The 16,745-nt window shown below is 35.0% G+C and overlaps 1 protein-coding gene across 2 annotated transcripts in view; it reads left to right on the top strand.

Annotated features, from left to right (window-relative positions):
- The window catches only part of LOC137475653 (cadherin-19-like), a 111,236-nt gene that overhangs the window by 33,487 nt on the left and 61,004 nt on the right, over window positions 1–16,745 (top strand). The window contains exon 1 of one of the 2 annotated variants that reach the window (XM_068193182.1): window positions 15,400–15,621. The exons of the other annotated variant lie outside the window; for it this stretch is intronic. The gene's annotated coding sequence lies outside the window, so the exon portion shown is untranslated. Of the gene's footprint in view, window positions 1–15,399; window positions 15,622–16,745 lie in introns of those variants that run through there. 2 annotated transcript variants of the gene reach the window in all.

The raw sequence follows: 16,745 nt of genomic DNA, 5'->3' as shown, positions 1-16,745 counted from the left end.
GACATGACAGTGAGCTGCAAGAGTCATTATCTATTAATTTTGCTCGTTTATTTTAGTAAGCAATTTATAGCTTTTCCAGAATGTCTTTTACATTTTCCGCTCATTAATTGAGTCCCATTTATACTATTTCTTTTGCATTAAAATATGTATTGCACTATTTAAAGTCTTAATTTAGCCCATATGTCAAAACTATATCTAAATGAGCCACTTAGAGCACTTTTGTATGAATTGCATTATGTATGTCTTTCCCTCTGCCTTTTTTATCCTTGTAGTTTCAGTTTCCTTATTAGATGGTAGGAAAGGAGCAAATAAAATATAAGTATAATAAGCAGCAACATTAAAACACAACTTGGGACTACCAAGTCAAGTTCAAGCTGTGGAAGATACTTATATTGCCTGAAAATCTCTGGCTTTTCATTTATCTGTTTTCCTAATATGGGTACTGAAGTTATTGCTGCCATCCTTAACAAAAAGAAGGTGTGTACTTTCTCAAGAGAATCTCTTCTTTTTATACCCATGTTAGGGAGACAAAGCAGCAAAAAATAGAAGAAAGTATCAAGGTGGACCATTACCAGAATGCCTTTCTCAAACCTCATCTAGTGTTTCATCTTTTAACAGTCCTTTTACTCCAGGAAAAAAATAACCAAAACAAAACAAAAACAAAACAAAAACAAACCTCTCCACCCTACAATCTACCCTGGTATTACTGAGGCTAGGTCACATTCTGTGTTTAAAAAGGTTGTTTTTGTTTTTTTTCTTAGAAACTCTTCTGGAGGTTTTGTATGCATATTTGATTTCTGTCAAATAATATCTTCCTGTTTCACAGCTGCCTAAGCTGTGAGTTAGAGAGTATACTGGTTTACATTTTTATATTTTTCTTTTACAGTCTCAATTGAATGTCCCATGGACTCCAAAACAGTATGTTTGCAATAGGGTACAAGAAACATCGTTCTTTCCTGTGGCTGGAAGAAGGCAGTAACATCTCCCTTTGGGAGTAGTACATTTGCACTGTTAAAATGTGCATGTAAGTTAGATGCTGATATGGATGTTCACAGTAATGATGTTTGTCACCTGCTCCATTGCAGATGTGAGAAGCTCTTTTCCACTTATCACTACACAAGGTGTCACTCTTACAGGTCTTTATGCTTCTTTATTTATTCAGAGAGTTCAATGAACTTTTTTCTACTTTATCTTTTCATAAGCTAAGTATAACTCCTAGATTACTTAAGGCATGTACTATATTTTTAGGAACTCATTTAATAATAACCAAGACAGTTTTTTGCCCATAAAACTGTATTTTCAACAGAAGTTTACTTTCCTGCAATGCTATTTTGTGCTGGTATATTGCATATTATGAGATACAATATTGCCAGTGGTTATAGTAATGATCTTTAACATCTGTTCTTTGTAAATACCAACTGTTTCTTAATTTGGTGCTATATTTAAAAATAATTACCAGCTTTCAGCCTTCCAATTTAATATCAAGTCATATTTCATTTCTATGTATTTTATTACACAGCTGATTTTGTTTCCTTTGTTATATAGTTGTGTTTTAGCTTATAACAGATTGCTGTTTTTCTCATGTTTGATATATTTGATGATGTGAACAGCACTCCTTGTTTTCTTGTTCCATTGGCTGCTTTCTTTCAAGACTGGTAAAAAACCCAAAAAATGATCAGAACCATTTTAACAATTTTCCCATTTTTTCCTGAGCAAGAATTTAAATGCACTTCAATCTGGAGATATCACTACTGATATGTATTACCTAGCAGTGTTGTTTCTTTCTAGTGACTACTTTTCACACGGATCTGAGTATTTATTTATTTATTCTATACTTTGGAAGACTTTGTGTTTTACGCCAAACAAATTTATGATATTCATATGGGAAATCAGGCCCTGGACTGCTAATTTCAGAAAAGGACGAGAGAATCATGTTACCTTATAATGCCTTGCTACCTCATTTTGATTACTTTCTGGATCGATTGACATTGTAAGCTGCTGAAAACTTGTTCCTACTCTAGCTAGACCTCAGTCTCATCCAGTATGTTTATTCCAATGTTCTTGCAATTACTTCTGTCCTAGTACTGCATCTATTCGAACTTTCTGCTAAACGTATTTTAAGTACCTTTGCAATTCATGGTTATAAATATTCTCAGAGGAATGCATCGTCTGCAAAAATATTTTTAAAGATTGTTGTAAGTAGTTATTCCTATAACTTTTATTATAGTCTAGATAAAGAAGGATAGATATTGTATTAAGTGAATATGAAGAACGTACCTTGTAAATATTGATGCAATAGCTTGGTGCAAAATTCTGATACAAAATTGGTTTATGTGACCAGTATAGTTAAACAGAGCCAAGATGCATTTTATGTGTACAAAACACCAGGAATACATTTTTTTTTCCCTTTAAGACAAGAAAGTAATTTGAATTAATCAAGAACTGAGTACAAAGCAAGCAAAGATACACAAATTTTTACTTTTAAAAATATCTGTGAATATATAGTTTTCATTTGTGCTGATAGCTATGCTTCCTGAATGGCAATACACAGAAGCTGAGGTCTCAGAATGTTTTCTACCTGTTCCTGACCTGCTAGGGTCACTAAACAGAATATTCAAATTCTTATGCATCCATAATCTGTTAGAAAATCTTTATCTTATCAGACTCACAGACACTGGTAAATTCAAAGATGATAATTTCTCTGTACTGGAAGTGCCATGTTATGAACATATGAACATACAAAATTTTCCAAACTTTTTTTTTTTTTTTTTTTTCCGTTGAAAGAAGAATCCATTTTCTGACATTTTCCTGATTATGCTCAAAACAAACAGTTCAAAAACAGATGATGAATTATTGTTTTTAATTTATGAATAGCAGACAACCTCTGAAAGGAGCATCAGAACTTCTGATTTTTAATTACAATATTTAGGGTATATATATTTTTGATGAAGGAACTTTATTCTCTGTAGGTACAGTACCTAACAGAATGAAAATACTATTTCTTAGAGTCTCCTTGACCTTACTGTTCATACTAGGAAAACTAATAATATTATTAACCTTCTGGGGTAACACTTCAGAATAAATTTATTTCTTGAGCAGTGCCCTTATTTTTTTAAAGAATTCCATTTCTAGTAGTTTGAAGGTTTTATGAAATAAAATCAAATGGTAAAGATGTAACATGAAAGAGTAAATTAGTTTATGACAACGTATTTGCATTTGAAGCAAAAAGGGCAGGAAGTCAAATACAACTAAAAATTAAATGCTGTATCATTGACCTCTAGAGAATGAATATTATTCCTTGTAATATTCCTGTGCTAATTTTATTAGCCACAAATTACATTTTGAACCACTCTGCATTCTCTTTCTATATTTCTTATTTTAAGAATGACTATTAAAGTTTATGTATAAAAATTACTAAGCTACAATCTGTAAATATTATTTCACATTAAAAAAGGAAGATGAGAAAGACTTATTACCTTGTTTGATGAATCTTAAGGTATTTTTCTGTATACTTTGTTTCTACTTTTGTTGAAGATGATCTTTTGGAAAAATTCTAATGGCATATAATATTTTATAAACCTATTGTATCTGGTTAGTCAGACAAATTAATTGAGAAAAAAAAATCTGTGATATGTGACCAAATAACTTCCTCTGGAAATATTATTACTGAACTAAAACCAGAATTTATTTATTGTGTTGAAGAAGAAACATTTGAGTGTTAATGTTCCTAGAAATGTAGGTTCCAGAAAGTTTTATGATCCAGGAGAAACTATCAATTTATACATCAGCCAATTGATGTGTTGTTTGCATACCATTTTTTTGAGAACCTAATTTTTTGTTTATAACAATAAAACTGAAGTTATTACATTAATTAAAATTACTTTATTCATAGCAATAATTAAACATGCAGAATATATGCTTTGACCTAGGAAGAGATTGCAAAACTAAAGATATAAACATCCTCTTAAATCTTCCTCTTGAAACTCTTAGCTGAAATGAGAAGGCAACACTTTTTAATTTATTTTCTGTATCGTGTTTTTCTATGTGTGAATTAAATAAATTTTTATTGTGTTCAGAATGCTGAGCAAAGACATGTAAATAGCTACTTTTAAGCATTTACCTTTTTTTCTTGACTACCCCAAAAGCTTTGTCCTATAGGGAAAATATTACCTTCTCTGATGAACAGAGAATCTCAAATTTCAAAACACTGTGGTAAATGCATACTTGTGCTCATTTTGGTGCACCTGATTTTTAAAATGGGTTGCTTAAATTCTTTTGGAATTAATTAGTCTCAAATCTTCTCATAAACAAAAGGCAACAAACACATTCTCTTCAAAATCAAGATTTTTTTTTCAAATTATAGTCTCAAGAGTCAAATGAAATAATAACTAATATTATCACAATTACCATATTAATAAGCCATATTTCAAAATATGGACAGTTAAAATTACTGTGGTCAAATTTCCTGGTATGCTCACTTTATTTTTCTGGTGAAGCGTTCATCCTTTCTAGTGCCCTGCTGTGTGCTGAGGTCAGTAGCTTCAGTGAGGGTTGAAGGACATTTTGCATTGAAGCATCGGCATCCGTAGCCCTTCACCAGAAGTAGCTAAGTCTTGGGGTGCATAATATCTTCCTCCTCACTGCCTGACTTTTTTTTTTCCCCCATTTGTAGTATCTTGATCTTTCTTCACTGGTCTGCAGGACAATGTCTGATCCAAATGCACTATATATGCATGTTTTATTTGTTTACCCAGAAAACCAGGTTGCATCCTCCTCATAAACATCGGCATGTCATCTCTGGCACCATCCCCTGCCCATAATTTTAAGGTCTCTACTCTTACCCTGTGCCTCCCTTTCTCCATGCAGCATTTCACTCTGGGGTCACAGAGATCACAAAGAGTTCATTCTGCACCAAACACAGCTGCTGAATATGGATATCAAGCAGCTACCAAAGTGTGTAGAGCTATACACAAAAATACATGTCTGTACACAGCTACACAATTTTACAAAGCCAAAGAAAGAGAAAACAAAATCAGATAACTATTTAACTGATCATTGGATAAGATCTTATTGTTAAACAAGCTAAAAAAAAAGATTTTCAGACATGAATCCAGGCAAAGCGTGACAAATCCTAGAGCATGTGACGTTTCCTCAACACAAAACCTGTTGCTCATAACTAGCAAAGACCTTGTTCTGCAGAGCTCAAAGGCTGTGCTTGCTTTCTTGAAAAAGGAGGTCCTAAGATATATTCCATTTATAAGACATTTATATCATTCACTAACTGAAAGTCAGGTCGTAAGTCATTGGCAATGGAAATCTGATAAATCTGATAAACTGTTTGTCATGTTAGATATAGACATAGTGGATTTTTTTTCTTTTTTTAGTTATTATGGAGCTGTATGAGAGACTATGCAGCAATTACTCTCTGCAGGTCAGTCCCAGAGCATACTTTTAATACAGAGCTTACAATGGCACATGCCATTTGATTTTGTTTTCTATAACATAGTTTAAACTAACAAGCTGTAAATCTTGAAACTGCTACTTTCTTCATACAGTTCCTTCTGATGGTAACAAAGACCTGAAACACTATAGGAACTCACTCCCTGATTGGGGTGACCCTGAAAGGTGGAAAAGTCTCTCCTCCAACCCGTGTCTCCAAAGAAAGTCTCGGTAGTCTTCAGTCGTCCGGTCTCAAGGTAGTTTATTGTATGTTATCTAAAAGATTTTCTTCCTGAGCTGCTGCAGTCCGTTCAACAGTCAGGCAAGGGCACACTCCGACACCCAGGGGGCTGGTGCCTTCTTTTATATCATACATTACATATCAGATGTTTATAGTTTTTCCCCAATGCCCATCACCTATATTGAATAGTGACTTTCTACTCTAAACCAATCTGTGAGTGCCAACATCACCAAGAACATGGAGGTTAGGAAGAAGAAGGAAAGAGGACAGGGCACACCCAAGTCCCTCCATCTTAGGACTTCTGACGCCCATGTACAAAACTCAGACCCCTCTGTACAAGGCCTAAAACCCCACTGTACAGTACTCAAAAATTCTTCCTTTCACTTTGTGACTACTTCTACTACAATATCTAAATTTTTGTGATTTCTTGTTCTTCCTGCAAGGTCGGTAAATTGTTCCATGGATGAGGTTCAAAGCCACAGGGGTCTGTGGCTGCATTCCAGGGTCTCAAATGCTTTTGACCTGGGCCTGGAACATCCAAGAGTGTCCAAGGGACATTTTGGGTTCTGACAAAACACTGTTTGGATTTAGGAGTTTACTTTATTGGGAAACTACAGTTCTATAGAGGTAGTAAAATGGAGATGCTGAAGCAAAAAAATTGTCAAGTCCATATAATGTGGTGCAGACGTAGATAGCTATGGCTATACTCTCTATTAAATTTAGCTCTAATATTCTTTTTCATACCAGTTTCAGTGATCTTCCATACTCTGACCATGTAGCTGCCATCACTAGAGAATGCTCCACAGTACATATGGACCCTGCATACCAAGACATGTTTGGCTTTCTAGCACATATAGCACTAATCCCTGAAATTAATATGAGAGATAAGACAAAGAGCTATACTCATTACTACTCCAATGTGTGTCATTTTATTGAAAAGCAGATCCATTTTATGAAGTTACATATAATCACAGAAAATCAGAAATGCAACCAAACTGATAAACCCTGCTTTTATATACCTTTTGTGTACTAGTACCTGTGAAAGGATCTACATATATATTTATCATCCATGTATTTTAGTTTCCAGATTACTAACTCAGTTTTCTTCTGTCACATACATTTTTTTCAGAGTTTTATGGTGCAAACTTTCAGATTTCAAATCTTACTTTGCATACAGGCATGGAGTCTTGTTAAGGAGAAAGGAAGACTTCACCTTTACAGCTTATAAGATATTCACACACAAAAACATGACACAGAGAAAACTTTTGTCAAATTTGAGACTGGACATAAAATATATGTTACTGCTGATGTTAAAAATACTAGAAAGTTTGAATTTCCACTTCAGAAAGCATGTTATCTGGCCAAGGTGAAAAATAAAACGCAGATCTTAAGTGTTTTGCATGAAACAACAGAATCCAAGTGCCCTATTTCATCCTTGCTAGATTTAGCTTCCTGATTCTCTAAACCTTCCCTAAAGAGCAGAGTCATCCGCTGACAACAATAGTTGCTTCTGCTATCAACATCTTTCCCTGTGTGAAGCCCCACAGCCTTGCCATTGACACAGGAGGGGGGTTGGCTCCTGAAGGCAGCAGCTTGACCGCTGCACAAGCTGTTCTCCATCTTGCTGCGGGTGAGCTGGCCAGCACCCAAGGCAGGGCTGACCTTGCTCCTGGGCTACTCACATCTTCATCTGTCTGGGACCTTGCTGTGCTTCTCATAGGTTACTCTCCCCTTTCTCCTGGTTGCCAGAATAACTGGTCCTCCATCTGGCTACTGTCCAAACCAATCCAGTCACGGTTTCTCCATCTGGTTTATTCTTGGAAAGATGAACGGGATGTTTTAATTTAGAACAGTCGATCTCTTCCTAACCTCTCTCCACAGCCTACTTACTTCATCTACACGTATATAATTTTGTCTAGACTTCTGCAAAACTGTGGAGAGGAGATGTGGCTTCCTCCCCTGCGCCTGCTCCCCATGTTTTTTTCCTTTGATTCTTTTGTGTCCTCCAGTACCAGAGTTTCCTAAATCCTGTGAAATTGTCCCTCATAAGATTGCTTCAGCATCTTTACACAACTTTCCTGCTTATTCTCTTCTGTTTTGTGAAATCTACCCGCCCTTCCAAAAAACAGAATAGCTTAAAATCTCTGTTTTATATTTGTACTATATTATAATTGTCTTTTTGATACAACACTATCAACTACATACATATATACATTCCTCCCTCTCCAGTGGGTAAAGATATTTACAACACAAATTCATAGAAATAATTCCATATTAACAACTCATATATTTGGTACCAAAGAGTAAAATACAAGAAGAGATAGTTTTTAAAAGGAAGAAGCTTTGTGAATATTTTCAGTTTACCATGAAATATCTCATTTAACTGGCTCATTTTTCTCCCCAGATTTTGTCACACAAGGTCTTGTTTGTTGCTTGACTCTGACTCCTCGAGATCAATGGATTTCCATGCTGTTGGTCATGTAGACATCACATCAGGGCATCAGCTGGTCTAACTGGCAGACTGTACATAGTGGCCAATGAACTGAAGTACATTTACATTTGCCTGTCCTGTTCATAGATCAAATAGGAGCATTTTGCAAACAGCATTTACTCAGTGCTATCTTTCATGTCTTTGATATTTAAAGATCATAGAATCATAGAAAAGAATCCCACAATGCTTTGAACTGGAAGGGACCTTTAAGGTTCAACTCCCCAGCATGGGTAGGGACACCTTCCACTAAACCAGGCCCCCATTCAACCTTGTCTTAAATACTTCCAGGATGGGGTGTGCACAGCTTCTCTGGGCAACCTATTCCAGTGTCTCAACACCTTCACAGTAAAGAATTTCATCCCGATATTTCACCTAAATCCACCCTCTTTCACTTTAAAGCTATTACCCCTCCTTAAATCCATTACCCCTCCTTGCTGCCCATCACAACCCCAAGAGAAAGATCTTGGGACTTGCTGCAGTCTGGCATTTGCAGTGGAGACTCCCCCTTCAACAGCTCCATTTGGGTGGAGGCATGGGCCCACCACACAGGGCAGATGGTGCAGACCCAGTCCCAGGTTCCTCTAGGTAAAAATGAAAGAAAACAAGTTAGTATAATTGTCATTATAATCACAGTTTAGGTTAAATTTTCGTTTCCAGAGTGCAACTGGAAACTGTATTAAATTCTCTTAAGTGTCTACCTCTGAATCTCAATGTAGAAAAAAGGGAAAAAATTCTCTCTGAATAAGAAAAACAGATAGAAGAAGAGGAATTCTTAGGGAAAAAAAAAACCAAAAAAAAAACCAAAAAAAAAAAAAAAAACACACCAAAAAGAAACAACAAATCCAAAACCAAACAAAATGGGAGGTCGCATCAGTGTTAAACAAAGCAAAGTTCTTTCATTTTTGCTGGCTGAAAAACTTTTTCTCAGGATGTAATAAAATAGCTCAGTTTTTTCATTCTAAGAAATCAGATAACTAAAAAAATTTGCTCTGCTCCTTTCCTCTATGCCCCAGAAATCAAAACAAGGTAGAGATTTAGGGTGCTGCACTGAGCATAGATTGAGGGTACCTTGTCGTAAGTAATCTTTTTAGTACCCACTAAAACAATAATATTTGGCATTCTGTTTTCATCTTCGTCATGGCAAAAGTGATGAGAGTTGGATCCTTACTCCGCAGCTCATCTCAAAGGATTTAAAATTTACACAATTGTCTTCCAAGCTATCATTTAAGCTTAGCTGGTGGGATATAGGATGATGTGTTGACATTATGGAATTCTTCAGATGAGAACCTTCATTTTATTTTGTTCTATTTGATTTAATTCATTTTTCAGAATTGAAATGTCACGAGGATTAATTAAACAAAATAAAACAAACAAACCAAAACACATTGACATTTCTGAAATTGGAAAATTTAATTCAGTGTTTCTGAACTAATCCAGCATGGCTACTTTTCTGCCACTGAAATTTGTACATAATTGTCTGTTCCGTAAATGTCCCAGCCTTCTAGTCCCTATTCCAGTTGTTGCACTAATTTCTACACTTATTTTCAAATTGGGACATTATAATGCAGGAGGATACTGGGCTGATCAGACACAGCTATATTTTTTCTTCATAAACATACATTTGATATTTCTAATATTTCTTTTTTCATGCTTAATTTTTTCTACATGTAAATGAGTGTACTAAGACTTATATTGCTACTTACATTGAAATAGAAAAACTCTAACATCTGTAGGTGACTGATCATGTATGTGAAAAAGTGTATGAGGGTATGTAAACAAATGGAAAAAATATTTGTCTTGCTATTCTTCAACATATTTTGTTATTGACAACTGAATTCTGCCTTGAATTGCATATAATCTTTATCTCATGACAAGTACTGTCTTCTCTGCAGGAGAAGGGAGAATATGAACAAGTTACAGATACCAGCCCAGTTCAGGCTCTTAGGATCTGATCATCAGCATGAGAACTCAGGCTAAAGATAGAGAAGAGATGACATCCACTGTTCCATTCAATTTATATCTAAACATTGTTTAATAGTAAGACATTCCTATTCCTTCAGGGGATCATCTAGAAGATTTACCTTCTCTGAATTCATTCTTATTTGATTCTATCTTGTGGTGGGAATAGAAACAGTGTGGAAAAAGACAATCAATATCTGCATATTATTTTCCAAACACAGAGTATTCTATAATAACAGTATTCACTGAGAAAAGAAAAGGGTAAAGAAAAGTATAAGAGAAAGGAAACACCTTTGGAAAGATTTGATTACTGTGAGATATTCAGATTCTTTAAATGACTGGTTATGCACCATTTCCACAGACTTTTCACACAAGCCAATAAGTACACATATAAGTAATTATATTTTGTTGCAATTCATTAAACATTTTTCCCTCTGGAAAAAAATAATCATTTCACAGAAAGCAAAACAAAAAAGGCACAAGATTATCATTAAATAAGATTAGAAAAGACACAAAATTATTTTTAAATAGATTAAAGATAATTAAATTAAAAAGACTCATTAGTATTGTAGATCAATCCATGCATTTTTGTATTTACAGTGACTCATGTGTAACTTCTATCTTCTCTTCTAGAAGCTGTGACTTGTAAGATATTTTAGTGGGAATGGAATTCTAGTTTCAAAATTATTAAAGATGAAAGGAAGGGGGAAAAAGATGCATTAAAAAAATAAATTCTTTCATTCAACATCATATATTTATTTTGTATAGTGACAAGAGACTGCTCAGGAGGGAATGCAAAAGTTATTTGATTTCAGCCTATGAAGCTCTCCAAGCCTCACTTCTGTTCTCTCTTGGTTCCACTAGGCTCCTCTTGAAGCTATACCTCCCTTAAGTGGTTATAAGTAAGACTAGCTTTAGGAAAAGATGCATATCAATATCCCCATTAAAAAAAACCATCTAGAAATGGCAAAGATCCCAACAATAAGAAAACAAAACAAAACAAAACAAAAACAAAAACAAAAAACCAGCACAAATCCCACCAATTCAGTATTGAGTCTCCAGAGATATAGATATTATGAATGGCTTCACAGCTATTGTGAGCAATGAAACTCCTTTTATTTTCACAGCACTTCCACTTTCCAGAAGTGTTGTGCTGGCTATTTACCTATCCTGGAGTAATGCTTTTTAGCTTTATGAAAATTTTAAATGCAAATTCCAAGCTACAATCTGTACAGAAGTAGCATGGGAGAAGCATCCCCCTTGAATTCATGGAAATTCTGTCCCTCTCCTCCCATACTTCCTTTCCTTCACTGAATAAGTTCAAATTACTCTGATATCAGCTTACTGAGTGAACGCAAGAGAGTGAAATCTTATGGCATCTGTCCAATTAGGTAAATGTCAAAGAGTGCATCCCCTTGAATGAAAAATAACCCATTTAAAAAATTTTACAGTATTCTTTGCTTTTTTTAAAAACCAAACAGTTCTCTTGGGATTTTCCATCTTTATTTTTTTTTCAGTTTCTGGAAAATGGAATATATTTTCTTAAAAAAAAAATTAAATAAAATAAAGGTAATTAACTTTCTTGAATTCTTAAGACTGTCTCTTCAAGTCGTTACAGCATGTACAGATATATCTATAAATATGATTGATCACTATATTTAAGGTTTATATTTAAAAGAAGTTAATAAATATCATGTTATAATTGGCTGAACAATAACCAAGTTTTAAATTATATAGATATTTTACTTCCAAATTTATTATGCTCTTACCTCTAAGCAAACACCTAATTTACACTCTATGTTTTGGATGGATAAAATTCCTATTTTAAATTGCAATAAAGACAGTGAAAGAAAATACTCCAAACAGGTTAACTGTATTTTTTAGTTCTCGTTTTCTCTATAGCAACTCATTTATTTGGTAACAAAAATTCACTCAACCCTTCCAAAACTCCTGAAAGGTTTTGCTCAGGTGATGAGTAGAGTTATTCTGTTGAACACTCTCATTTAGTTGAGGTCCCTCTCTAGAGGAAATATCATGGTCTGTGAGATCAGGATAGAGCTAACAAGGTACAAGTTTTCCTTCATAGATGGCAGACCAAATTATTTCATCTAATATAAATATTGAAAAGCCTGCTGATCATTAACAGGTGCCTACACAAAGAAAAGCAGAGACTGTTTATCACATGAAAACATTGTCCTGGGAATAAGTATGTGTTTTCTTCTGAGTTAGAAAATTTTTCTCATAATTGTGTGAATTAGCCTTCATTTGACTTCTTTTTTAAGGTGCAGCCTATACAACTAGCTTTAGCTTTTTCCTCATAGCTGCATAGTATATTCACCTTGTCAAAACCTGGCCATTTTTCTGGACAGTCCCCTTCATCAGCTCTTCAATAAGCATTTCCAAGAAATTTCTATTTTTGTTTGCTTTCTAGTGTTCATTTATGTTTGCTTCACATGGCACATCTTACTTAGATTATATCCTGTGACAAGATCCAACATTCTCAGTAAATGAGAATATCATGTTTACCAACTGTCAACAATAGGTTTCTTATATCTGTGTCTAGTTAATTCTGCCTTGGTGAATGAACGGTCACCCCTTCTTTATTAGTAGAAAGTCAGTGAGAAGCATAGTTCATAAAAAAGCTGTTTTTTCCAGGTGTTAAGTGGTCGCATATCTCTGAATTCCAATTACACTTCTTCAGTTTCCACAGAGCTTAGGAGAGTGACTGTCTCCTCTTCACATTTTTCTGGTTTGCTTTACCTCAATCTGTACAGAGCTAATATCAGACCATGAATAAACAGTAAGAAGTAACCATTCTTACTAAATAGCATCTCTCACCAAACATTCCTGTTTCTTAAAACAAGTAAACAAAAAAGCAAACAAAAGAACAAACAAAAAATGAAGCTTGATGTAGAAGATATGAAGATGTGATCTTAGTTCATTTTAATTCCCTTACTCAAATTTAATGTCAAGATTTAGACAAATCAAATTTTTTTCTAGTACAGGTAAAAAAATGCTTGAGGTAAGATCAGCAGAAATAAATCTCTGCCGGCTGGTTTTTGGTCTCTATAATTTCATGAGTAATTAAATAATGTGTACTAGGAACACAGTATTGTCAAAGAACCCTAAGCTGTATAACATTATGATGTTTGCTTTGATTTGAGAAAAAAAATAGCTGATCTATCTACTTCTTAAAGCTAAAACTGTATATCAGTTGATAAACTGTATTCATTTCCATCCTGATACAGAAATTATGTTACCTATACTAAAGTCATTAGGATGAGATAATCGTCAAGAAGTTTTCAGGACATCATCCTCAAAAGACTCACAAGTGATTCTGAATAATCTTACAAAAGTCCAGCTGCCCAGATAATTTATATCATACTTTCCTATAGAGAACAAGTCTTTCTGACTCTGTCAGGATGGACATGATGGGTGGACAGTTTTCCTGTGTTACTTCAAGCGCATTCAGTTCAAGCTGTGGTATTAGGGGGGCTTGTGTTTATTTGGTAAATGTAATTTGACCTTGACATCTAGATGTAAATACATTAAACACGGATTCAGCAATAGCCAAGGCACCAGAGTTTGTTGCAGCACGTTTTGTGGGGGGACGGACCCCCCAGGGGTGTCCCCGGGGGGCCCCCCAAGGCTGTGAGTTCACTGGTAGCAGCAGGCAGGCAAGGAGTCTCCACACAGCTTCTGAGGGTGCTCATTAGATGAGGGTTTATTGAGGGTCCTACCCCCGGGAGGCAGCGTGGTTTCTGAGGGAGAGGGGGGAAAGGGGAGTGAGGGGGGAAAGGGAAGGGGGAGAGAGGGGCTGAGCGGGCACCAGCCAGGAGAGTTGGCGAAGAGAGAGAGAACCATCCCCCCAGCACACTTAACAGGGAGATTCAAAGTGGGCACGGAACAGATCGGGCCAATGGGATTACAGACACAGGATACTGCAGGGGAGGATCACAGGCTTGGAATAAACCATACATTTTCGAGGGCTGAGACAGAGCATACCATTTAACTAAAATATAACACCACAAGAGTTCACATCTGCATCAACCAGAACTGTTGCCTTTGCAGACCATGGTCTCATCATGTTGTTTTATAGAATTGTCCATGCTAAAGAGTCACATTTCCTCATTTGCCGTCTCTTGTTCTCATCCCATGAAATCCCTGAACATCTGACTAAGATCTGCATAGCTGCCCATAACTTACTTAATTAAAAAAAAAGAAAGAAAGAAAAGGTACAACATATGCCACAGAGGTACAGACAAGAAGTTTTCCATTTCCACATAGAAAAGTTGTTAAATTATCTGAGACTGTATGAGGAAGAAGAAAAAGGGAGAGAGAATTTTCTTGAGATGGGTGGCTTGGAGCTTTTTTAGTTTTAGTTTTATCATTAACAGGACATATTATGTCTGAAAAAATGTAATTTTTTTTTTCTTTTCCTATTTAGGATTTCTCAGAAATCTTCTTGACCTGGAGCTATAACTGATGTAACACTGGGCTCTAAATTATCCCACCAAAAACATGTCTTCCATAATAATTACTGAAGTGCTACTGCAATACACAGTTCTTGTTTTTCACCAAATATCCTCATTTTTTTAAGGCACAATGAATATTTGAATTATTGCTCAAAATTACCTAAATTGACTTAAGATAAAAGCTGATGTCTATGAAAAATTATAACCTGTTGCATAATTATTCCACAGTATTTTAGGTGGGTTTTTAAAAATTGTATTATTTTTATTTTTTTTTTACTATACAACCCCAACACTAGCTAGTAGATAAAATTCAATTTTCACAGAGAATTATAACAAAAGAACAGGCATTCATTTAATGTCTCTAGAAACATGTAAGGAGATAAACCAATATCTTGGGTATATATATATTTTTTTTTTACTCATTGTGAAGATTGTATGATTCTTGAAACTAAATTATTTGGTGGAAAAAAATGGCCAGAGGGCAAAACCCAGACTATAGAAACTCTTTTCTTTGACTAACTTTTGTGACTGCTCTAAATTGACCACTTTTTTCCCCTGACTAATCTCTAAACAGAGGGCATATCCCTTTCACTTGCAAAATACTCTCACACAAAATAAATTACCTTCCCACCACCCTGGTTACTTGCCAGGGAGTACTTAATTTTTCCACTAGGAAGAAGAAAATCAGCTTGTATTTTGCTTGCTAGAGCCTTCTGCATTTTAATTCTGGACTCTGAATGAACATCAGAGAGTCTTTATGATGTTTTGCACAAAAGTGCCTGTGTTCATAGTTTTACTCAGGGCACCCAAAATAGCATGCAGTAAGCAGTGTCATACTGTGAGTTTTCAAAAGTAAAAGCAGAACTGACTTATACTGGCAGGAAGCTGTAACTCCTAGAGCTTTCTGAGGATTTGTGAAGTAAAACAGGACTGCTTACTTCTCTGCATCCCATGTTTCATGAAACTTTTGCAATACCCATTCCTTTATTCCTCTAGAAGGCCCTGAAATTAAACAGGTAAGATATGGCTCTGTTTTGTTTTGTTTTGTTTTGTTTTTTTATTTATTATATTCTAAAATCAAACTTAAAACCTTTATCTGGGTGCCTCTAGTGTAAAAGACACAAAAGGCAAAAACAAATGCAGGAGCCCCTCAAAACCTCTAGAAAGAGAGATCTGCTTTTGTTGTTTCTTCAGAGTCCACTGTCTAATTTCCATATCTGTGAAATTCCAAATTTCTAAATTGGATTTACCAGAAGAAATACTCACCCCCAGCTCTGACAGAATGCTTATGATTGCTTCAGCTGCACTTATGCAAGTTATTGTCATGAATATGTGCCTAAAATTTTTGAGGGTGGCATCAAGAGTGAAAATTCTCCTGTTTTAAAGGAGCTCCTTGTCTTGTTACTCTTCACTCCAGAAACAGAAATAATATATCTTTTTTTCTTGTTTTCATTCACATTTCTGTTTCCCAGAAATGTGGAAACATTTATAATCTCCCAGCTAGCAAGTGAAAAGTCTTTCAGACCACAGAAAATGTGTGCCTCTACTTTTGTCAGATCTTGAGTGTGAAATAACAATTTCTTAAAAAATGAGTTTTACAAAGAACAGTGTGTTACATACACTGGCAAAATATTTGCATTACATGTTTCTTTTGTAACACTTCTATTAGGATGTATAGCTACAAATTATTTTTAAAGCTCAGACTCTTCAAATAGACTATAGCCAAAAAACATCCAGTAGAGTATAGCCCAGAGATATTTAATAGTTGTTGATTTGTTATTAAAATACTGAGTGTCTGTCAACTTGTTCATTTCTGCAAATTATTTTGCTATGAAACTGGTGGGAATTACGCAGCTTTTGCATTATAATATTAATTTTTTATAGACTGTTACTTAGAATCAGTTATGGTCGCAAAAGCACTTCAGATCAACTACTTTTATTTTATACCTGCATGAATTTGCACTATGGTGCAAAAATTGATCCGTGGACTCGGTTTTAAGAGTTATGAAAATAATTTCAATGTTCAGCAATTTTCTGTTGGAAGTGTTGAACCAAACCCTTACATAAAATGAATATAGGGCTGTGACAGGAGTTCAGACTTTTTGCATTTTTACGGAATAAAAAATGCATCAGTGAAAGA

Source organism: Anomalospiza imberbis, chromosome 1, assembly GCF_031753505.1.
Source record: "Anomalospiza imberbis isolate Cuckoo-Finch-1a 21T00152 chromosome 1, ASM3175350v1, whole genome shotgun sequence".
Taxonomy (NCBI): domain Eukaryota; kingdom Metazoa; phylum Chordata; class Aves; order Passeriformes; family Viduidae; genus Anomalospiza; species Anomalospiza imberbis.
The sequence above is the reverse complement of the archived record's forward strand: the minus strand, read 5'-3'. Positions and strand labels throughout refer to the sequence as shown.